The sequence below is a fragment of the Pinus tabuliformis genome, chromosome 2_1, assembly GCF_031772625.1.
Source record: "Pinus tabuliformis cultivar Carrire ecotype Pingquan chromosome 2_1, CPIR1, whole genome shotgun sequence".
Taxonomy (NCBI): domain Eukaryota; kingdom Viridiplantae; phylum Streptophyta; class Pinopsida; order Pinales; family Pinaceae; genus Pinus; species Pinus tabuliformis.
Window position 1 is genome coordinate 485972107 of NC_142299.1, and position 25461 is coordinate 485997567.

The following is a 25461-nucleotide window of genomic DNA, read 5'->3' on the forward strand; positions in this document are numbered from 1 at the left end:
TTTATCAGAGGAGAACGCTGCACTTTGATAATTTCATCTAAAGTTTTTGATACTTTAGAAAATCTGACATTGAGAGCTTTTGTTTTCTCAATTTCTTTTCTTAGACCCACAATTTCACATTCTAATTTTTCATTGTGTTTTTCCCTTTCAGCAAGTTGGAATGTCAGAGTATCTATAATCATATTCTTTTTTTCTAAACAAATTTTAAGTTTAGAAATTTCTTCATAAAGACCATATTCATCTAAAGCATTGACAAAATCATCATCTTCAAAAGCCATCAGAAGTCTATAGTCATTACCATGTTCATCTTCATCACTATTTCATAAACCATCGCTATCTTCATGCGTATAATAGCTCTTCTTACTTACATTCTACTTTCTATTCCATTTTTCCAATTCCTTACCTTTATCAAGCATATCTTTATGAGGAGATTTGGCTGCATAATGACCGACTCTTCCATAAGAAAAGCATTTGAAAGGTAGCTTACCTCTGAATCTTCCAGAACCCCGTTGAAGGTTCTTGACAAAGTTTGCTTCTTCCTCTCCTTCTAAAATATGTCCTAGTTCATTGAGTTCTTCTCTTCCCAAATCTTTGTATGCAGCTTCTCTCATATCCGATGGACCCCCTTTCCTCATTTTCAAAGCAGTTAGGATTCCATGTAGCTGTGTCATGGTAATACTCTGAAGATTCTGCTTTTCCTCTATGGCATAAACTTTTGATTCAAACTTAGAAGACAAGGATCTTAAAACCTTTTCAACTACAATAACTTCTTTTATCTCTTCACCCAAGTTTTTCACGCGATTAACAATCTCATCTATACGTAAGAAGTAATTAGCTATACTTTCATCATTGTGCATTTTGAGAGTTTCACATTGAATTCTGAGAGATTGTAGTTTTGCATGTTTTACCTGATCATCTCCTTCATAGCTTAGAATGATCTTGTCCCATATTTCTTTGGCGGTTTTGAGCTACATAACCTTGACGAATTCTGATTGTGATAGACTCCCTAATAATGTATTGAGAGCCTTGGCATTTGTTTCATACTGCTTTTTACCTACCGTATTTGTAGGAATTGTTGATGGAAATGTGTATCCTCCTTCCACGATTTCCCAAACATCTGTTCCAAGAGATTGAAGATAGGTTGTGGTTCTTACCTTCTAATAGACAAAGTTTCTCCCATCAAAGATTGGTGGTCTAATGGATCCCTCTCTTTCGCAGTGACTCATGATGATAGATATTCCTTCAAGCGATCAAGATTCTTCTGAAGGAATTTCTCTAATACCAATTGTTGGAAATAATACTAAGGGAGGGGGGGTGGGGTGAATCAATATTATCAAGTCAATAATATTTCATTTCCATATTCTGATTCATATATGCTACTTCAGCTAATTAAACTTGCGTGTATACGCAACTGTATATAAGTAAACTAGTGTATACCCTGTAAACTTATAATTTAGTTAATTCTTCATAAGTTGATCATTAATATGTGCATCAGAACCATATAAACAGTAACAAGGAGTAGTAAAAATAGAACAAACAGTCACAAACGAACACAAGATATAAGCTGGAAACCCAATGTGGGTGAAAACCACTTGCTGCAATTGTCTCTATCTTTCTTTTAATAAGAAACTTGCTTTTACAATATTTTGTATAGGTGCAGTCTTATACCAGTACACAGGCTTCTACTTGTAGAAGGTTAAAACCTTCTCTCATTCTCCATCTTCTCCTGGAAGGGAGCTACAACCCCCTAGATCTTGTACTACCTGATGTACTAGTATGTAGGTGCTGACCTACAGAGGGCTACAACCTTCTCTTTTCTTTCAGGGACCACGTTTCATAAATTTTCAAACTGGATCCATCAATAATATCAATCAAACACCAAATATATCTGCATCAACCAAACTCCTTTGCACCAACCAAAAACTGAATCAAACAATCACTTCACTGAATGCTGTAACTAGAATACAGTAACAGTAACTAGAACCCAAGCCAGAACCCAGAACACTGCAACAACAATCAGAAGTAGCTAAAGCATATTTTATGAGGTGTATGCTACTTCAATATGACGAACCTGTTTGCATACGCACTTGTATCAAGGAAAACCTGCATATACACACTTTTGAAATGTGGAACCTATGTGTATACATGCCTTTGCTATAAGGAACCTGCATACAGATCTGTAAATGATGGTTTAACCTTTAAAATTATTCAGACATCAGATATACCCAGATCATCATATTTACATATTATGATATGCGCCAATTATTAAGATAAAAGATCGAAACCACACAAAGATAATTCTCTTCAAGCCTTAAGATCTTGACCCATAAATAGAACTTATTCTTCATCAAGCACTCAGGTTCATCCTTGATTCAGATCCAACTGTGCACCATGACCTAATAACTTGTAATCTAGATCTTTCTTTCCATTATATATGCAGTTTCTAAGTGACTTTTCCTAATGTTCTTCTCCTCCTTTTATAGTCCTAGGCCTTACTCAATATCATGGACCAAAACTACTTAGTACCAATACCTTGGATGGAGTAACTGGGGTCAACTCTTCGGATTAAATACCATGGATCAATACTGAAATACCATGGATCAAATGCGACAGACCAAAATTTAGTTTTCCAACATGTACACGCCTTTCCTTTCGTGAAAGTGTGTCTATACGCATACTCTCCTTTTGTTTAATGAACCTGCGTGTATACGCGGGTTGGTCAAGATGAACTTGCGTATACCTTTGTTTCTTCATTCCATGTGGCCTGAATAGTGATTTGGTATCTGAGGGAGTTGCCATCAAGTACAACACCTGTATTACCTGTATCATAATGCCAACAGTCGGCGATGTATGGACCTCAAATGTTAAAGCGAAGCTAAATTTTCTGGAAACAATGAGAAAACTTAAAAAAATGATAGACAACAACCTCTGGGTTGTTTGAGGGGATTTCAACCACATCCAATCCCTCGGAAAAATAAAGGAGGTATACGTAAGCTAGATCAGGCTTCAACATCATTTGATGAGTATATAAAGGACCTTCATCTTGTAGATATAAACACAAATAATAGGACCTCCACCTAGAATAATCGTGTGGAGGTGAAAACCAAATAACTTATTATTTAGATCATTTTTTGGTTTTTGAGAAAATTATACAAAGAGATATTTGTCTAGAAACATCAATATTTCCATGTATGAGATCCAACCACTGGACCATAAGACTCAATATGGACCTAAAGGTAGCCCCTCTTAACATGCCATTTTTTTTTGAAGGTTTCTAGTTGAAGGACATAGATTTGGTAGAACTGATGCAACAATGGTGGTTTGGATTTGATATTCAAGGTGAGAACTACATGCATACCTTTCACCTTAAATTAAAAGCCTTAAAATATAGGGTTAAATGATGGAACAAGAAGATTTTTGGGAACATCTTTTGGGAAAAAATAGCCTTGGAGAGGAAAATGATAGACATACAACACCATATTACTCTAAAGGGTAGATTAGAAGAGTTGTTGAGTCAAGACGCAATCACTCTATACAATCTAGAGAAACACATAAAAACAGGAAGAGATGCTTTGGAAACAGAAGTCTAGAATACATTGGATCAAAGATAGAGAATGCGATACTAAATTATTTCATAATTCCATGATTAAATGTCATCAACATAATCATATCTTCTCTCTCAAGGGTCAGGATGGAGAAAGAAAACTACAAAACAAATAGATAGAACAGGAACTCATAACCTATTTTAAGTATTTATATACGCAAAACAATAATAGGAGAAACCATTTTATATAAGCAATGATACAACACATTCCCAACATTATAATGGAGGAATGAAATATAGCATTGATGAAACCAATTTCCTTTTCAGAGGTACGATTTGTAGTAATGAATATGCCAAATAAAAAGGCTTCAAGTCCAAATGGGTTCACAATTGATTTATTTCAAGCATTTTTGGGAATCTTGGGGGAAGAAATCCATGAGTTAGTGGAGGAATCAAGATAGATAGGATCAGTCTTTCTGGAAATAAATGCAACTTTTTGACATTGGCATGAAAAATAGGTCAATCTGATAACCAATATGGATTTAGACCAATTTCACTTTGTAATGTTTTGTACAAAATAATTTCTTTGGTAATAGTCAATAGACTGAAGCCAATCCTCCCTCTCCTAATTTCTCCAAATCAAATTGGTTGTGTGCAAGGGATACATATAGTATATGGTATTATTGTTATGAAGGAAATTATACACTCCTTATGGTGATCCAAACATCCTAATATGATCATTAAAGTATACCTTTCAAAGGCATATGATAGGCTCAGTTGGAAATATTTATATTATGTCCTACAAGCCTTTGGTTTCTTTGAGAAGTGGATAGTTTGGATAGGGTCTCTGGTCTCATAAGATTTTATCTCCATATTCATAAATGGTGTGCCGTCGTTCACATTCCAACCTTCTCGAGGGCTCAGGCATGGCGATCCTTTATCAACCTTTCTTTTCATCCTAACACTCAAAGGTATGGGTTAGTTGTTCTCCAAACTTGTCAAAAAAAGATTCATTAACAATATTCATTTATATGGTAAATACTTGCCCATGTCACATCAATTTTTTTTAATGATGTCGTATTATATCTACTTACTACATGAAGAGAGGCAAAAAGAGTGGGAAAATTATTACAAGTTTTTAGGGACTCTTCCGGTATGGTGATTAACAAAAGAAAGTCAAATATTTTCTTTGTCAAATGTCCAAATAATGTGCAAAACATATTGATTATAAATCTAAGTTTTAAGAGAGGCCACATGTCTTCCAAATATCTAGGAGTGCCCTTGGTGTTATACCAAAATAGATCTATGACACGGGAAGGTATCATTGAGAAGAATAGACAAAAATTAAGGAATTGGGCCTTTAGAACACTTAACTTCCATAGCGAGTTAGTATTAATCAAAGAGATATTACATGATCTTCCCAACTATCAGCTCTCAATTTTGTCCATTCCAATCATAGTCTCTCAACAATTAATATCTATATGGACAATTTTTCTTTGGAGAGGTTCATAAAAAATAAAAAATTGGGCCTTGTTGAGCTAGAATAAATTGATCACACCCAAACAGTAAGGAGGAATGGGAATTTGAGATCCTTGAGTTGTCAGCTTAACATATGACATGAAGCTATGGTGGCTTTAGGTTAAGGGAAACTCCCAATTATGGAAGAAAATATGGATCCGAAAGTATATGCCAAATTCTACATAGGAAGAAAGATTAAGATTCGAGGGTTTTATTAAGGGTTCGAGTATTTGGAACTGGGCACAGGATTGCAAAATTCTTGGATGAGAGCATGATTTTTGGGAGGTAAAAAGAGGGAAGACCACATACTTTTGGGAGGAACCGTGGCAGCAGTTCCCAATGTTGGATCGAAATGAACAATTATATCAAATCAAACAATTTACACAATCTCAAGGAGCTCTTGTTATCACCAAAAAATGATCACCTAGCCATTTCTAACTAGGTGGATCAAAATACACCGTGTAGATTTAATTTTACCATAGTAAAATCACTTTCACTGTAGAAAATAATTTAGGAAACCACTTTTATTAATTTATTTTATGATTTAAATAAAAAACCCCATGAGAATAATTAGATAAATTATTATTTATTTAATTTTCTCTAGGAATTATTATTAAATTATTATTTAATAATTATTCCTTGTCAAATTTGACTAAATCCCTTAGGAAATGAAGTCTCATCGAACCCACAGCCTTGGGTTCAAATATTGTTCTATCCCCATCAGGGGGTGAGAAGTTGGATATGATGAAGATGTAGTCCTACCATACTTACAAAAAAGTAAGTAAATAATTAAGAAATCATTTTATTTGTTAATTATTTCTAAATAAATGTATTTAACCACTTTAAATATTTTTTCTCTCTCCAATAAATATAATAATGTATTCCAAGTAGTTAGATCTGAATTTTGTTAATAATATTTTATTATTCTCCAATTTTGAAATTAACTCCATACTTTGCTATAAAAAGAGGGTTTTTTATTCATTCTTCACCATGATCATGATCATCGTCAACATTATCGTGATTTTTCTTGAGCTCCCATTTTGAGTTCTCCACTTTTGTTTGGGTTTTTCACATATTGAGAGAGATAATCAATTTCTGAAGCATCAAGGATATAAAAGGAACCATCCCACAAAGGGGGACTTACAGGCCAATTTATAGATCTCCTTCACCAGGTGTTATCAATTAAATATTTATTCATTTAAAATAGTTTTTCCGATTGGTTTATTATACTAGATATTTTATATTGCTAATTTCTATTTTGGATTATATCTTCTTTTACTGCAAGTTTTTTATTTGTGTTTCAAATCTAAGATGTAACAACCATCAACTTAATGTTAGGGTTACTTGTCACCTAGGGTCTTAAGTGGAGTATTTTTGGTACACCTTCTAAGAATTTTCACACTAACAAATGATGACTCCACTGGGTCTTTAGTTACACATTTGTCATCCAAAAAATGGCGAATCCACTGGTGTAATAACAACATTCTTGGGTGACTGAAGTTTCAAAAAATTTCAAGATTTTCTTCAACTATTTTAGTCTCTCAATTCATATTTTAGTATTAAACCCTGTTTTGTCAAATTTTCAGATTCTGATGGGTTTCTGGTCTTTTCCACAGGTCACAAGTACTAGTCAAGTAGGAGACAACAAATTTGTTTGATATTTTCCAACCGAGATTCCTGGGAGTAGAGCACACTTTTTGGCCAAAAAACTGTGTTTTCCTTAGAAACAAATTAGTACCTACATTTTGTACCTTTTCCAGAAAATTTTCATCTTTTTTACAAATTTGCCGAGAGTGTTGTTTGCAAGCTAGTTTGGGTACTTCAATTCTATTTTCGGTCTCCGTTAGGATTGGATCCACTTGATTTGTCTCTTTGAGGAAGGAAAAATACCCCTAGGGTTTAGAATACACCTCCACATTGTTAGGAAGACATTTGTTGAGTGAGAAGTCTAGGGTTTTCAACATTTTCAGCCACTGTTTTTCATATTTGATCCATTACTTTTCAGATCTCTTGGATAGGTTTATTTTACCTTTTCTCCCTTTAGAGTTTGGGTTTCCTTTTCCCCCCTTAGGATCCCCTTAATCATCCTAGGTTCTAGAGCTTCACACCTGTCCTTTGCAACATTCTTCACATCTGATTTTTGCTACTTGTCTGCACAATTTACAACATCTTAGAGCGTTTAGATCCCAGACCCTTGACATTATATCTTTTTGGCCTCTTTGTATGTCTTTGAGTATCTTGTTTTCCCTATCTTGCTTAGCTTTTTAGTAGTCATTGTGGGTGGGGTTTTGTGTGCCTGATTGGTTATTTATTTTTCTATCATTTTCATATTTATTTACAATATTTCATCATTTTACTTTTAGCAACATATGGCATCATGAAACATGATTAATTAACTCATCCACTTGACACATTATTTCCACACACTCACACCTTAAGTGAATGTGATCTTGGTTAACACCTCCAAGCCAAGACTTGAAACAATACACCTTAAAAAATAAACACACATAGATTAAGCCCACTTGGGCATCAGGGCCAAACAATATTTGTAGTATAGGTGCAGGGTCGTCGAGATAAGATTCTAATAACACCCATTGCTCACTTTCATTGACACATAGAAGTTGACATATTATGGAGCTTAAAATCCTTCACCATCCCATGGTCAAAGCCAAAGGGCGCTAGAAACCCGATTCAGGGGGGGTTAGGCTAGGTCATCATGCGAGTAGTTCTCCTCAAGGCTACCCAACCCATGGCAGGGAATTCCATGTGGTGATTGACTACCAAGAAGCTCAAGACTCGACCACCCCCATGGGACGAAGGTAATCGTAGTGTCCAATCTTAGGAAAACACCTTGTAGGACTGGTTGTGGGAAGAAGTTGGTTCTCTACCCCACCTTTCTCTCGCTAACTCGATTTGTGGGGATCAACTTCCATCAAGTAAGAAGTTCATTGGAAGGCCATATGAAACAGTAGATATATGATTTTTTGAGGATTTAGATCACTTATAGGCTAGAGGTATTTTTCTTTGATAGGATGTGTTTGCTTGTATTAGAGTAACATCATTAAAATAGTTTTTTTACACTCGGCACAATTGCACAAGGTGTTTTCTTTATATTTTTTACTCTTCTATTCCTATCATTACCCTTTATTATAGACACCATAATGCCTCCAAGGTGTTTTTGACATTGAATTCGAGGGCTTCACCCTCAGTTCCCATTAGGCCATATTACTCCTCCCTGTTGAGTTCAAGTTCATCCTCCCAGTCCTCCATCGAGTCATCATTCTGATTCTGATTCTAATTCTACTGATTCATCCCATTCATCCTCTAATTCTGTGTCTTCTTAACCCCATATCACCACCATGTCAGGCACCAATGTAGGTGCAGGAACCCAGGCGCTAATCATGGTACCCTAACTAGTGGAACCCCCACTGATGTGGTCACACCTACTCCCTTACCTCCTTTTGTGGCTGGTTTAAGTCTCGTAGATTTTAACCAGCTTATTAATAATCCTCTTCTCCACAACCCCACATAGTTAGAAATTCCTACTAAACTCCCTTTAGACATCCCCAAATTTGAAGGTAATCCTAGAGAATATCCAACAAATCATGTTCACTCCTTCCATATGCGGTGTTCATCCAATTCCATTATCGAATACTTCATTCATCTTTGTTTGTTTCAACGCATACTCACTCGAGTTGCTATTAAGTGGTATGTCGACTAGCCCAGAGCAACCCATTCCACTTTAGCGACAATTTCCACAACCTTTCTTTCATATTTTCATCTACCTCTCTATTATGATATCAATACTGAACTTTTTAATTCATTTCGTCAAACTTCTGCCACTCGCCTTTCCGACCATGTTCCGGAATGGTGTAGAAGGAGGAGCATTTGTAGAGCTCCTGACTTCGAAGAATGAGTATATATGGATTGGTTTTGTAGATCGTTGTTGGTTCCCATTGCAAAAGATGTTGTGTCTCAATTCCCCCAGTCTAAGGAAGAGGCACTCAAAGTAGCCTTAAAATTTGATATGATTTATGCCCAGTCAGGTAATGTTTATACTGTCATCCCCAATCTACCTCAACCAAGTGTTGCTAATGCATCAGGGGAATCTCATGACGTGGATGGCATAGTTGGAACCCTTTCACACCCTCAACCATATGCTCCACCTCAGATGAGTTATGGTAACCCTCAGGGAGGGACCAATTCCATTTACAATTATCCCTCTCCCAATCCTCCTTAGGGCAACCCTTATCGAGGTCCCAACACACCATATAAATATCCCCATTTGCATCAACAGGTACCAAGGCTAGCTATTGCACTGCCTATTTATACCAATGTCTCCCCATCTCCTTATTATCAGTATGCATAGCCTAGCACTCCATCTCCTTCGGCACCAATGCCCTAGCCCCCCATGCCTCCCCACCCTCCACTGCAACAACCACCTCCTCCACAAGGACAAGTGTATGCTCAGTAAAGTGGACCCAATCCCCCAAACCCCAAGAAAAGCAAAAGAGGAAGGGTAATAGAAACCAATTGTCTCAAGGTAATCAAGGAAACCAGGGTCCTCCACCCATTTCCCCTCAGGGTCCTCAGCCTAATCCCACAACCCAACAATAGGGTGGTTAACCCAAACAGAACAAGGGTCTTTGTATGAAAAAATATTGTAATTGTTGTAGGGTCTATGGTCACTATACCCATGAGTTTCCTCTTTTACCTCAGATGTGCAAAGTATGGGAATCTCAAGTAACTTCTCGAGGATCATAGCCCAACTCTCCTCCTCCTCCTCCTACTTCATCTCAACTAGCAGTGCTTACCAACCCTTTTCCTCAACAAGGATACAAAGCTGCCCAACCTACACAAGGTCAAGCAACTCAACCAGCTCCACCATCTGGTCACTGTGATTATCAGATTCTTATGATGAATTTTGATGAGGTAAATATTGAGCAAGTCAACCTTCAAACTTAATCACGCCAGTATGAAAATCCACCATCTAATTCTGCGACTGAGTCGCAACCCAAAGTGTCCATCGAGCCTCATTCGTTATCCTGTGGTACCTTACATATCCCTTAGCCTGAGGTTGATATTATACCCAAGATCCCCAAAGGTCCATTACATCGAAATGTTGGTTCTACCAAATCCGCCCATACATATAACGCAGTAGATGATTTGGTGTAGTCTTCTGCTACCATGTCGACATTGGAAGTCCTCCAAATGTGCCCTTCACAACGAAAATATCTACTACTTGCTCTAGGTGTCGTGGATCCTCAAGATAATGAGATGGTATTTCATGTTGACAAATAGGAAAATCCGCCCTTACCTTCATCCATTACATTTCAAATTCCAGTCTCCACTAGAAACTCCATTATTTAGTGGTGTATCATTGACGAAGGCGCATCCACCTATGTGATGCCCGCCAATGTTTGGAAGCAACTTGGTTCCCCTGATCTATCCCCATCCACTATCACTCTTTGGACATGGGATGGTCACCCTTCGTAGCCCCTTGGCTTATACCGCAATTGTCACATCACAGTTGTTGGCAAGACCATTTGTATTGGCATTGATGTCATCGATGCTCCCTTAGAATATAACATCCTATCGGGTCGTAGTTATATTTATGCAATGTCAGTTGTAGCATCTTCGGTCCAATATAAGATGTTTTTTCCCCATAATGGAAAGATCGTCACAATCAATCAGTTGATGTACTATGATCCATAAGGCTAGACTTCACCTTAGTTCAAAATTTCTTCTGTGGCTGACAACACGATTGTCTCATTTGTCTCTCCAGGAGTCTATAAAGATTCCTCTTTTCTTGGTGCTTATTGTGGCCCACCGCCTACTCCTTCTAAGCCTAACTCATCAAGTGTTTTCATGCTCCAAGCATCATGGGCTACCCATAAATGACCTGGTATGCCCTCACAATAAACCACACCTCCACAACCTATTGTGCCTGACTCAAACCTTACTGCTGGTACAACTTCCTTTTTTCTATTATCTCTCCTAATCCATTCCCTTCTGGAACCATTCCCCCAAGCCTTAACCATTGAAAAGTAGTTCCTCTTGGCCATTATCATTTTGGTCAGATACCATTCTTATTCCCACCTCCTTGAGTTTATTCTACACTTGTCATGGCTACATTGAGTTTACCCAATATTACCTTAGGGATCCCAGTCTAGTACATTGATCCTCTTGCAAACACTCCACCTAATCAATTGAAATGTTACACTTCTTTGACCCTGATCCAACCAGTTGTTCCTACCCCTACCTTTGCTTCAGTTCCACAACAACCTAAATTGGAGCCTACTCTTGTTACGAAGGCATCTAGCGAGGGGCAAAAGTTCGAAAGAAGGGAACCCAAGACAAGGCTCCCCCAGCAACTCCAACTCCTCCTAAGCTACCAAAGCCTCTTCCTCCTTGTGCTTTGTGTGATGTTGTCAGTCATGCCACCAATAACTATCCTGAACTCCCTCATGTTAAGGATGTGGTCACTAATACCTTCCCTGATTCTAACATTCCTGAGGTCCATGTCACCTTACCTCATTCAGCTAAGGAGATCTTATCGTTACACACAAACCACCCTTGCGCTTTGTGTGATAACTATGGCCACTATTCCCATCACTGTCCCTATCTAGAAGATTTTCATGATACACTTCAAGTGCTTCGCGAATTAGAGGTCGCTCGTAATGAGTCCACCTCTCCTTTACCTGTGAATTTTTGTCCCACTCCTACACCAAAACAAGAGGTCTCTTAAGCACCCATTGTGATTCCTCCCCCTGACATCGAGATGATGGATAGTTCTACTCCTATTCTCTACCTATTTCCATTCATGAGATCAATACCTGGGAACTCCCTTGACATCTCCTCTTATAATTCTGTTGAACCTTCTTCAACAAACGCACCAGTCTCAACATCAGTAGATATTTCATCTACTAGTCATATGTATCCCACCTTTGACGATGCATATGTAAACGTTGTCTCTCATGAAGAGGCTTTAGGTAGCTCTTCGCCATTGTGTAGTCTTTCTTCCTCTCCTCCACCCATCTTCCATTCTTATGAAGACATCATGGAAGTTATGACCACCTCTGATTAGCCATGGGATGATATGCACCATCGTGCGTACTTTCTTCCACATCAGACCCATGACCAATATGTTGTGGCGTCCAATGACTTCATCCATAGTGAGGTTAACTGGTTCAATCCCCCCTTACTTCAAACCCATCAATTTGACCCACATCCACCTTGTGTCCATTACATTGACACCCAATGTTTGGGTAAGGGGGCATCTATCTTTCAGATTCCAAAGGAAGAAATTCTCCCCAACCCTCTTAGTGCATCTAGTAGTCTTGACTCTAGTACCATTATTATTCCCCATTTAGAAGAACCTCTAGAGTCCTATATCAATTTAGATCACTCTAGGGATGATCCAAATAATCATTCCTCCATCTTATGTCAACAACCTAGACCCTTAGACATCGTTTTTGTTCAACCACCATGTTTTCTAGGTGATCATTAGTTCATTATATTCGAAGCCACTCTTTGGTATAGCGACACCATGTATGCAAACCCAGAAATTCAGTCCATTTGATTCATAAATGCAATACCAAATGAGATTGGTAATCCATTATTTCCTTCCTCTAACTGTATTTATCAAAATGTATTTGGATTCCACTACTCTAAATACATCTGGTACGCCCATAGCATACTCCATCTATCCCTACCAAACTAGGTGGCACATTTGTTAATAACCTACCCAAAGGCATTACACAAAACAATGCACTCATTATGAAGGAATTCAGGAGCTTCCATGCGACCACTAGCCCATGCCCAGAGACAAAGACGCACACAGGCCTCATAGGCAATGAGGGCTTTCCAGGCTCCCTGCCCACTACACTCAATAATTTCAAGCGCATTATTGTCAAAATGCATAGCAGATGAGAAATAAAATCCATTTGATAAATAATTATTTATCCACATTGACATGAAAAACAAACCTTAAGACATCCTGGGCGCGGACTAGCTACAATCATGACAGTTGGCTCATGCCCAGAAACAAAGGTGCACACATCCCCCATACACAATAAGGGCTTTCCCACTACACTCAATGAATTGCAAGCACATTCAGGTCAAGATCTAGAGCAGATGAGAAGAACAATCTATCTAGTAATGAATTACTGATCCACATTAACATGAAAAACAAATCTTAAGGCATCCTGATTGTTTCTTTTTATATATCAACACGCACAAGACCTTAGGTAGGAAGAATCAGTCAAACCTGAGGTGAAAAGTGGGTGGCTGGCTTGCTGAAGCTGTTGATTGCCGGCAAGAACCTGCTGCCTCTTTAACATTCACAGAAGTGGGCCTGTAAAAGCAAAATCAGAGACTTTTCTTATAACAGTTTGAAGTTTGAACTCATGTATGACTATAAACAAGTGTACTCATTTACCCACTGACTGCATCACCTGCTTCAACATTAAAATTGCTGCATACTCTTTGTGTTGAATATCTCCTGCTCCTTCAGATGCTGCTAAAACATTGCAAGACGGGCTTGTAAGTTAACTAAACCAGCTGCTTTACATGACAGAACAAAACTTAATTGAGAGACATAACGATCTATGCGGCTCCCAGGTTGATCAATTTCAGACATATTGCAGGTTGAGACATGGCAGGTTGTTGAGACATATTGCAGGTTGAGACATTCTTTTTGAGATAAAGTACATCAAGACTATAAATGCAATTCTGTTTTGAGAATTCTTAGCCTCATAAATCTTACATGGTCTCCATGGTTTTCAGTGGCCGTAAAGAAAAATATGATATTCTGTTATTATGAATAGGTCACAGAGGGACAATATATGCAAATGGGCAAAGGAGAAATGCAAGTGCCATGCCTGCAAAATACAGTCTATTGGACATTCAAAGCATACTCTGGATCGATTGATTATCTTGTTATGTAAAGACAAGTGAATTGGTGAAAAAACTGACCAACGTAGGACGATACACCAGCGATGGCACAAGCCAGCAGAAGCAATGCAGAGAAGACTAGTATAGCAAAGCAGTAGAGAACTCTGAAATGGCTCAGGAACTGCTGCTGCTGCCTTGAATTAAATCTCAGTTGCCTGGTCCTCATGATGATGATCCTTTGGCGTGGGATCAAATCCATCCACCACCCCTTGATTGTTATAAATACACAACTCAACTAATCTGAAAAAAACAAAAATCCCTAATCCCCAAGCCTGCTGCAAATCTCACTGAGGGCAAAGATTAATGTGACCCCAAGGTCCCATTACCATCTCTGTTCTCCTCCTTCGTGAGAGTTTTCACATGAAAAATTGAAGTGGGAATTAAATGGGGAGATCCATTGCCACAGAGCAAAGAAAACTATTCATTAATCAGCGTTACGAAGCATTTGATCATGGTAATTAGGTTCTGTGGATGAAAAACACATTTGGGAACAATAAGATGCAATGGGCATTTTGGAAGAAAAATTGTTCTGATAAAGGTCTAGTGGGTTTTGACCAGGGCCAACAGGTCCTGGCAATATAAATGCTAGGTTGTTGAGACATATTGCAGACTGAGACATGGCAGGTTGTTGAGACATATTGCAGGTTGAGGCATTCTTTTTGAGATAAAGTACATCAAGCCTATAAATTCAATTCTGTTTTGAGAATTCTTAGTCTCATAAATATTACATGGTCTCCATGCTTTTCAGTGGACGTAAAGAAAAATATGAACTGCACAATTTACATTTAGGATTCGACTTCAAATAACACACAAAAGTAAAGATCAGGCTTCGGCAGTAATGATGACGAGTAGATTAAGCCATTAAATTATAAAAAACTGTCTCCGGATAATAAATATTACTCCTCGATGATGAAAGTATTACAACTTTGAAGAGTTAGGGGCATATTGTTATGGAGGATGATCATATATAAATAATTTATAACTTAACAACAAAAGGGTATGTATCAGATAATTCCATCAAAGTATATATGCTCAAGTGCATTACCATTTGCACAAATACACTTGATTTCATCTGTACCCAACTCCTGCACCTTCGAGTAAAATTACCAAAAGAATGAAATGCCCCTCAAAATAGCAGTTACCCACTGACTGCATCACCCGCTTCAACATTAAAATTGTTGCATACTCTTTGTGTTGAATATCTCCTGCTCCTTCAGATGCTGCTAAAACATTGCAAGACGGGCTTGTAAGTTAAATAAACGAGCTGCTTTACATGACAGAACAAAACTTAATTGAGAGACATAACGATCTATGCGGCTCCCAGGTTGATCAATTTCAGTGAGAAGCTTCATTTCCTGAAGAATGAAATAAAAATGTCAACTACAAAGTTAACAAAATGCACACAAAAATTCTGTTATTATGAATAGGTCACAGAGGGACAATATATGCAAATGGGCAAAGGAGAAATTCAAGTGGCATGCCTGCAAAATACAGTCTATTGGACATTCAAAGCATACTCTGGATCAGTTGATTATCTTGTTATGTAAAGACAAGTGAATTGGTGAAAAAACTGACCAACATAGGACGATACACCAGTGATGGCACAAGCCAGCAAAAGCAATGCAGAGAAGACTAGTATAGCAAAGTAGTAGAGAACTCTGAAACGGCTCAGGAACTGCTGCTGCTACCTTGAATTAAATCTCAGCTTCCTGGTCCTCATGATGATGATCCTTTGGTGTGAGATCAAATCCATCCACCACCACTTGATTGTTATAAATACACAGCTCAACGAATCTGAAAAGACAAAAAGCTCTAATCCCTAAGCCTGCTACAAATCTCTCTGAGGGCGAAGATTAATGTGACCCCAAGGGCCCCTTACCATCTCTGTTATCCTCCTTCATGAGAGTTTTCACATCAAAAATTGAAGTGGGAATTAAATGGGGAGATCCATTGCCACAAAGCAAAGAAAACTATTCATTAATCAGCGTTACGAAGCATTTGATCATGGTAATTAGGTTCTGTGGATGAAAAACACATTTGGGAATAGTAAGATGCAATGGGCATTTTGGAAGAAAAATTGTTCTGATAAAGGTCTGGTGGGTTCTGACCAGGGCCAACAGGTCCTGGCAATATAAATGCTAGGTTGTTGAGACATGGCAGGTTGTTGAGACATATTGCAGGTTGAGACATTCTTTTTGAGATAAAGTACATCAAGCCTATAAATGCAATTTTGTATTGCGAATTCTTAGTCTCATAAATATTACATGGTCTCCATGCTTTTCAGTGGACGTAAAGAAAAATATGAACTGCACAATTTACATTTAGGATCTGACTTCAAATAACACACAAAAGTAAAGATCAGGCTTCGGCAATAATGACGACGAGTAGATTAAGCCATTAAATTACAAAAAACTGTCTCCGGATAATAAATATTACTGCTCAATGATGAAAGTATTACAACTTTGAAGAGTTAGGGGCATATTGTTATGGAGGATGATCATATATAAATAATTTATAACTTAACAACAAAAGGGTATGTATTAGATAATTCCATCAAAGTACATATGCTCAAGTGCATTACCATTTGCACAAATATACTTGATTTCATCTGTACCCAACTCCTGCACCTTTGAGTAAAATTACCAAAAGAATGAAATGCCCCTGAAAATAGCAGTTACCCACTGACTGCATCACTTGCTTTAACATTAAAATTGCTGCATACTCTTTGTGTTGAATATCTCCTGCTCCTTCAGATGCTGCTAAAACATTGCAAGACGGGCTTGTAAGTTAACTAAACTAGCTGCTTTACATGACAGAACAAAACTTAATTGAGAGACATAACGATCTATGCGGCTCCCAGGTTGATCAATTTCAGTGAGAAGCTTCATTTCCTGAAGAATGAAATAAAAATGTCAACTACAAAGTTAACAAAATGCACACAAAAATTCTGTTATTATGAATAGGTCACAGAGGGACAATATATGCAAATGGGCAAAGGAGAAATGCAAGTGCCATGCCTGCAAAATACAGTCTATTGGACATTCAAAGCATACTCTGGATCGATTGATTATCTTGTTATGTAAAGACAAGTGAATTGGTGAGAAAACTGACCAACGTAGGACGATACACCAGTGATGGCACAAGCCAGCAAAAGCAATGCAGAGAAGACTAGTATAGCAAAGCAGTAGAGAACTATGAAACGGCTCAGGAACTGCTGCTGCTACCTTGAATTAAATCTCAGCTGCCTGGTCCTCATGATGATGATCCTTTGGTGTGAGATCAAATCCATCCACCACCACTTGATTGTTATAAATACACAACTCAACTAATCTAAAAAAACAAAAAGCACTAATCCCTAAGCCTGCTGTAAATCTATCTGAGGGCGAAGATTAATGTGACCCCAAGGGCCCCTTACCATCTTTGTTATCCTCCTTCGTGAGAGTTTTTCACATGAAAAATTGAAGTGTGAATTAAATGGGGAGATCATTGCCACAGAGCAAATAAAACTATTCATTAGTCAGTGTTACGAAGCATTTGATCATGGTAATTAGGTTCTGTGGATGAAAACACAATTGGGAACAGTAAGATGCAATGGGCATTTTGGAAGAAAAATTGTTCTGATAAAGGTCTGGTGGGTTCTGACCAGGGCCAACAGGTCCTGGCAATATAAATGCTAGGTTGTTGAGACATATTGCAGATTGAGACATGGCATGTTGTTGAGGCATATTGTAGGTTGAGACATTCTTTTTGAGATAAAGTACATCAAGCCTATAAATGCAATTCTGTTTTGAGAATTCTTAGTCTCATAAATCTTACATGGTCTCCATGCTTTTCAGTGGACGTAAAGAAAAATATGAACTGCACAATTTACATTTAGGATCCAACTTCAAATAACACACAAAAGTAAAGATCAAGCTTCGACAGTAATGACGACGAGTAGATTAAGCCATTAAATTACAAAAAACTGTCTCGAATAATAAATATTACTTCTCGATGATGAAAGTATTACAACTTTGAAGAGTTAGGGGCATATTGTTATGGAGGATGATTATATATAAATAATTTATAACTTAACAACAAAAGGGTATGTATCAGATAATTCCATCAAAGTATATATGCTCAAGTGCATTACCATTTGCACAAATACACTTGATTTCATCTGTACCCAACTCCTGCACCTTCGAGTAAAATTACCAAAAGAATGAAATGCCCCTCAAAATAGCAGTTACCCACTGACTGCATCACTCGCTTCAACATTAAAATTGCTGCATACTCTTTGTGTTGTATATCTCCTGCTCCTTCAGATGCTGCTAAAACATTGCAAGACAGGCTTGTAAGTTAACTAAACTAGCTACTTTACATGACAAAACAAAACTTAATTGAGAGACATAATGATCTATGCGGCTCCCAGGTTGATCAATTTCAGTGAGAAGCTTCATTTCCTGAAGAATGAAATAAAAATGTCAACTACAAAGTTAACAAAATGCACACAAAAATTATGTTATTATGAATAGGTCACAGAGGGACAATATATGAAAATGGGCAAAGGAGAAATGCAAGTGCCATGCCTGCAAAATACAGTCTATTAGACATTCAAAGCATACTCTGGATTGGTTGATTATCTTGTTATGTAAAGGCAAGTGAATTGGTGAAAAAACTGACCAATGTAGGACGCTACACCAGTGATGGCACAAGCCAGCAAAAGCAATGCAGAGAAGACTAGTATAGCAAAGCAGTAGAGAACTCTGAAACGGCTCAGGAACAACAAAGCAGTAGAGAACTTTGAAACGGCTCAGGAACTGCTGCTGCTACCTTGAATTAAATGTCAACTGCTTGGTCCTCATGATGATGATCCTTTGGTGTGAGATCAAATCCATCCACCACCACTTGATTGTTATAAATACACAGCTCAACTAATCTGAAAAAACAAAAAGCTCTAATCCCCAAGCCTGCTGCAAATCTCTCTGAGGGCGAAGATTAATGTGACCCCAAGGGCCCCTTACCATCTCTATTCTCCTCCTTCGTGAGAGTTTTCACATGAAAAATTGAAGTGGGAATTAAATGGGGAGATCCATTGCCACAGAGCAAAGAAAACTATTCATTAATCAGCGTTACGAAGCATTTGATCATGGTAATTAGGTTCTGTGGATGAAAAACACATTTGGGAACAGTAAGATGCAATGGGCATTTTGGAAGAAAAATTGTTCTGATAAAGGTCTGGTGGGTTCTGACCAGGGCCAACAGGTCCTGGCAATATAAATGCTAGGTTGTTGAGACATATTGCAGATTGAGACATGGCAGGTTGTTGAGACATATTGCAGGTTGAGACATTCTTTTTGAGATAAAGTACATCAAGACTATAAATGCAATTCTGTTTTGAGAATTCTTAGTCTCATAAATCTTACATGGTCTCCATGCTTTTCAGTGGACGTAAAGAAAAATATGAACTGCACAATTTACATTTAGGATCCGACTTCAAATAACACACAAAAGTAAAGATCAGGCTTCGGCAGTAATGACGACGAGTAGATTAAGCCATTAAATTACAAAAAACTGTCTCCGGATAATAAATATTACTGCTCGATGATGAAAGTATTACAACTTTGAAGAGTTAGGGGCATATTGTTATGGAGGATGATCATATATAAATAATTTATAACTTAACAACAAAAGGGTCTGTATCAGATAATTCCATCAAAGTATATATGCTCAAGTGCATTACCATTTGCACAAATACACTTGATTTCATCTGTACCCAACTCTTGCCCCTTCGAGTAAAATTACCAAAAGAATGAAATCCCCCTCAATATAGCAGTTACCCACTGACTGCATCACCCGCTTCAACATTAAAATTGCTGGATACTCTTTGTGTTGAATATCTCCTACTCCTTCAGATGCTGCTAAAACATTGTAAGACAGGCTTGTAAGTTAACTAAACCAGTTGTTTTACATGAGAGAACAAAACTTAATTGAGAAACATAACGATCTATGTGGCTCCCAGGTTGATCAATTTCAGACATATTGCAGGTTGAGACATGGCAGGTTGAGACATTCTTTTTGAGATAAAGTACATCAAGACTATAAATGCAATTATGTTTTGAGAATTCTTAGCCTCATAAATCTTACATGGTCTCCATGGTTTTTAGTGGCCGTAAAGAAAAATATGATATTCTGTTATTATGAATAGGTCACAGAGGGACAATATATGCAAATGGGCAAAGGAGAAATGCAAGTGCCATGCCTGCAAAATACAGTCTACAGAGAAGACTAGTATAGCAAAGCAGTAGAGAACTCTGAAACGGCTCAGGAACTGCTGCTGCTGCCTTGAATTAAATCTCAGCTACCTGGTCCTCATGATGATGATCCTTTGGCACGGGATCAAATCCATCCACCACCACTTGATTGTTATAAATACACAACTCAACTAATCTGAAAAAACAAAACGCCCTAGTACGTAAGCCTGCTGCAAATCTCTCTAAGGGCGAAGATTAATGTGACCCCAAGGGCCCATTACCATCTCTGTTCTCCTCCTTCGTGAGAGTTTTCACATGAAAAATTGAAGTGGGAATTAAATGGGGAGATCCATTGCCACAAAGCAGAGAAAACTATTCATTAATCAGCGTTATGAAGCATTTGATCATGGTAATTTGGTTCTGTGGATGAAAAACACATTTGGGAATAGTAAGACGCAATGGGAATTTTGGAAGAAAAATTGGTCTGATAAAGGTCTGGTGGGTTCTGACCAGGGCCAACACGTCCTGGCAATATAAATGATAGGTTGTTGAGACATATTGCAGATTGAGACATGGCAGGTTGTTGAGACATATTGCAGGTTGAGACATTCTTTTTGAGATAAAGTACATCAAGACTATAAAGGCAATTCTGTTTTGAGAATTATTAGTCTCATAAATCTTACATGGTCTCCATGCTTTTCAGTGGACATAAAGAAAAATATGAACTGCACAATTTACATTTAGGATCCGACTTCAAATAACACACAAAAGTAAAGATCAGGCTTCGACAGTAATGACGACGAGTAGATTAAGCCATTAAATTACAAAAAACTGTCTCCGGATAATAAATATTATTGCTCGATGATGAAAGCATTACAACTTTGAAGAGTTGGGGGCATATTGTTATGGAGGATGATCATATATAAATAATTTATAACTTAACAAAGAAAGGGTATGTATCAGATAATTCCATCAAAGTATATATGCTTAAGTGCATTACCATTTTCACAAATACACTTGATTTCATCTGTACCCAACTCCTGCACCTTCGAGTAAAATTACCAAAAGAATGAAATGCCCCTCAAAATAGCAGTTACCCACTGACTGCATCACCCGCTTCAACATTAAAATTGCTGCATACTCTTTGTGTTGAATATCTCCTGCTCCTTCAGATGCTGCTAAAACATTGCAAGACGGGCTTGTAAGTTAACTAAACCAGCTGCTTTACATGACAGAACAAAACTTAATTGAGAGACATAACGATCTATGTGGCTCCCAGGTTGATCAATTTCAGTGAGAAGCTTCATTTCCTGAAGAATGAAATAAAAATGTCAACTACAAAGTTAACAAAATGCACACAAAAATTCTGTTATTATGAATAGGTCACAGAGGGACAATATATGCAAATGGGCAAAGGAGAAATGCAAGTGCCATGCCTGCAAAATACAGTCTATTGGACATTCAAAGCATACTCTGGATCGATTGATTATCTTGTTATGTAAAGACAAGTGAATTGGTGAAAAAACTGACCAACATAGGACGATACACCAGTGATGGCACAAGCCAGCAGAAGCAATGCAGAGAAGACTAGTATAGCAAAGCAGTAGAGAACTCTGAAATGACTCAGGAACTGCTGCTGCTACCTTGAATTAAATCTCAGCTGCCTGGTCCTCATGATGATGATCCTTTGGTGTGAGATCAAATCCATCCACCACCACTTGATTGTTATAAATACACAACTCAACTAATCTGAAAAAACAAAAAGCTCTAATCCCTAAGCCTGCTGCAAATCTCTCTGAGGGCGAAGATTAATGTGACCCCAAGGGCCCATTACCATCTCTGTTCTCCTCCTTAGCGAGATAGATTAAGGGTCTGCAGTCTACAACTAATTTACAATGAATTTGTAACTACCGTCTCATGATCGGCTTAGGAACTGTTGCTGCTGCCTGGAATTAAATCTCATCTGCCTGGTCCTCATGATGATGATCCTTTGGCGTGGGAAAAAATTTATCCACCAACACTTGATTGTTATAAAGACACAACTCAACTAATTTGAAAAAATAGAAAGCCCTAATCCCTAAGCTTGCTGCAAATCTCTATGAGGGCGAAGATTAATGTGACCCCAAGGGCCCATTACCATCTCCTCCTTCGCGAGAGTTTTCACATGAAAAATTGAAGTGGGAATTAAATGAGGAGATCCATTGCCACAGAGCAGAGAAAACTATTCATTAATCAGCGTTACGAAGCATTTGATCATGGTAATTAGGTTCTGTGGATGAAAAACACATTTGGGAATAGTAAGATGCAATGGGCATTTTGGAAGAAAAATTGTTCTAATAAAGGTCTTATCTTGTTATGTAAAGACAAGTGAATTGGTGAAAAACTGACCAACATAGGATGATACATCACCGATGGCACAAGCCATCAGAAGCAATGCAGAGAAGACTAGTCTAGCAAAGCAGTAGAGAACTCTGAAACGACTCAGGAACTGCTGCTGCTGCCTTGAATTAAATCTCAGCTGCCTGGTCCTCATGATGATGATCCTTTGGCGCGGGATCAAATCCATCCACCACCACTTGATTGTTATAAATACACAGCTCAACTAATCTGAAAAAACAAAAAGCCCTAATCCCTAAGCCTGCTGCAAATCTCTCTGAGGGCGAAGATTAATGTGACCCCAAGGGCCCATTACCATCTCTGTTCTCCTCCTTCGCGAGAGAGATTAAGGGTCTGCAGTCTACAACTAATTTACAACGACTTTGTAACTACCGTCTCATGATCGGACGATTGTGCCGTTTTGAATCGTCTAACACATAATCGTGGGGTTCACAATGATGACAGGTAGGCCAGAGGGGAATTGATTTCAAAGGGAAACTTACGGCGTAATAAACTTCCATTTATGTTTAAACATCTAATATAGATCTAAATCACATCTCATTTTTAATATATAATTTTTATTTTTATTTTTAATTATTCTTATATTTAAGATAATGGTTAATATTCAATTTACTTTATGAAATTAAAATTTCACTTTTTTATTTATTATAAAAAAATTGTATTATTTTTATTATAAATTATTTTAATTCACATTAATATATAGATAATAGAATATGTAATAAATATAAGTTAAAAAAATTAAACTAAATTATTTACTTATTTTACTTTTGATAAAATTAATTAAAAATTATTATTATTTAATAATTTTAGAAATACTTATTAAAAAATTATTGTTATTTAAACTTTTTATGAATACTTATTATAATATCAATAAATCAAAATTAGTTATAAATATTTTCATTATTAATTTGATAAAATTAATTAAAAAATTATTATTATTTAATAATTTTATAAATATTTATTAAAAAATTATTGTTATTTAAACTTTTTATGAATACTTATTATAATATCAAAATATCAAAATTAGTTATAAATATTTTCGTTATTAATTTTATTGGTTTAATAATACATTCATTATAAATTTATTCCCATGTAAACAAAGAATAGTTCCTTACTCTTAATTGTTTTAACTTTTAACTAGCACAATTATATTAGTAAATGTGGTTAGTAAATGTTGATAGACCATATTTTCTATTTTTTATAGGCTTATTGGTTTATTAAATAAAATTTTTGATAGAGGTAAAAATTCTAAATAACCAAGTGTTTTATAACTATTCTATCTTTTGGAGTTTTAGGTTGGAATTTGGCAAAACAATTTTTTCCTATCATATATTTATGTAATTTAAAAACCCTTTTTTATTACATAATTGGATTTAATGTCTTCAAAAATCTATAGAGACTTGAATTTTGCAAACAACCTTCAAAATGTAGAATTGTTAACAACTATAACACAAGTAAAGGAAGGTATATTGTTTGGAAGTCCATATTTTAAACTCTATTTTTATAAATATTGTTCAAAATGCTTTTTTTTTTAATGTTAGTATCTTGAAAAATCACTGATACACTTCAATTTTGTAGATGGTATTGTTATTTAAAATAAAATTTGATTGAAAAATAAAATTGAAAAAAACAAAACCTGTAACAATTAAAATAAACTCAAAAAACCAAACCATAGAAGAAGAGTTTAAATTTACCACTTCTATTGAACGCGGATATTTTACCATTTGTTAATGGAGTTGTCTTTAGTGCGACTTTTTGGAAGCTTTTTGGTGGGTTTTTCCGGTCTAATTCTCTAAAATCTGGTCAGAATTTATTGATATCACAATCTTGATGGGTAACCCCTGCACAATTGAAGTGCCCTAAGGGTTTTAAATAACACAAATCAGGATTTCACCTCAATTTTTTCGACCAGATTCTAGCACCCTAAAGTCCAAAAACTCATTTTCTAATAAACTCTTATATCTCTTCTTTTATGAACTATGGTGAGTCAGTAATACCTAATTAATTTCATTAAAGTTGGGGTCTACTATGTTTCCCATCAATTTGTAATTACTCACATTAAATATGATAGTCAATGTGCTTAATTTGGATGTGTTTCATGGGGATGTAGATTTAGATGATTCTTATCATAATAGAAGTGGTGTGGTTGTTCTAAAAGGAAGGGTGATACTTTGATATAAGGTGGACATATTCAATGTCTTCCATTATGATGTAATGAATTTTTTTATTAGGGTATTTATTAGAATTATTTACATGGAATTAAATAGCACAACCATATAAATTGAATTTTTGGTAATTGTTTATAGGCATCAAAACATTTATATGATGCTACATTTCACATTAAGATTAAAAAAATCATAAAAAATAATTAAATTATAGCTTTGTTATAATCAACACAACCGTATAAATTAAATAGTTGATAAACATCCATCGTAATCAAAATATTCATGTGTCATTATTTATATAAAAATAAAAATATATGAGTCAAACATACATACATTTAAAAAATATACAACATTGTTCTTAGCCATGTAGATTGACCTCACTTGATCATGGCGATTCTTAATTTGTAAATAGACTTTGTTACAATACCATGGGTCAACACCATGGCTTACTAATACCAAATGTCTAAAAAATAAATATTCATATTGATATGACAATTTTTAAATTAATAAATTTAATTAAAATAATAGAAATGACATAACTACTTTTTGAGATAAATCTTAGCCTTTGATCACTACTCTTAAGAATATTCTCAAATATTCCATGGATGTTAAACACATACCATCCATCTAATAATTATTGATAATAAAA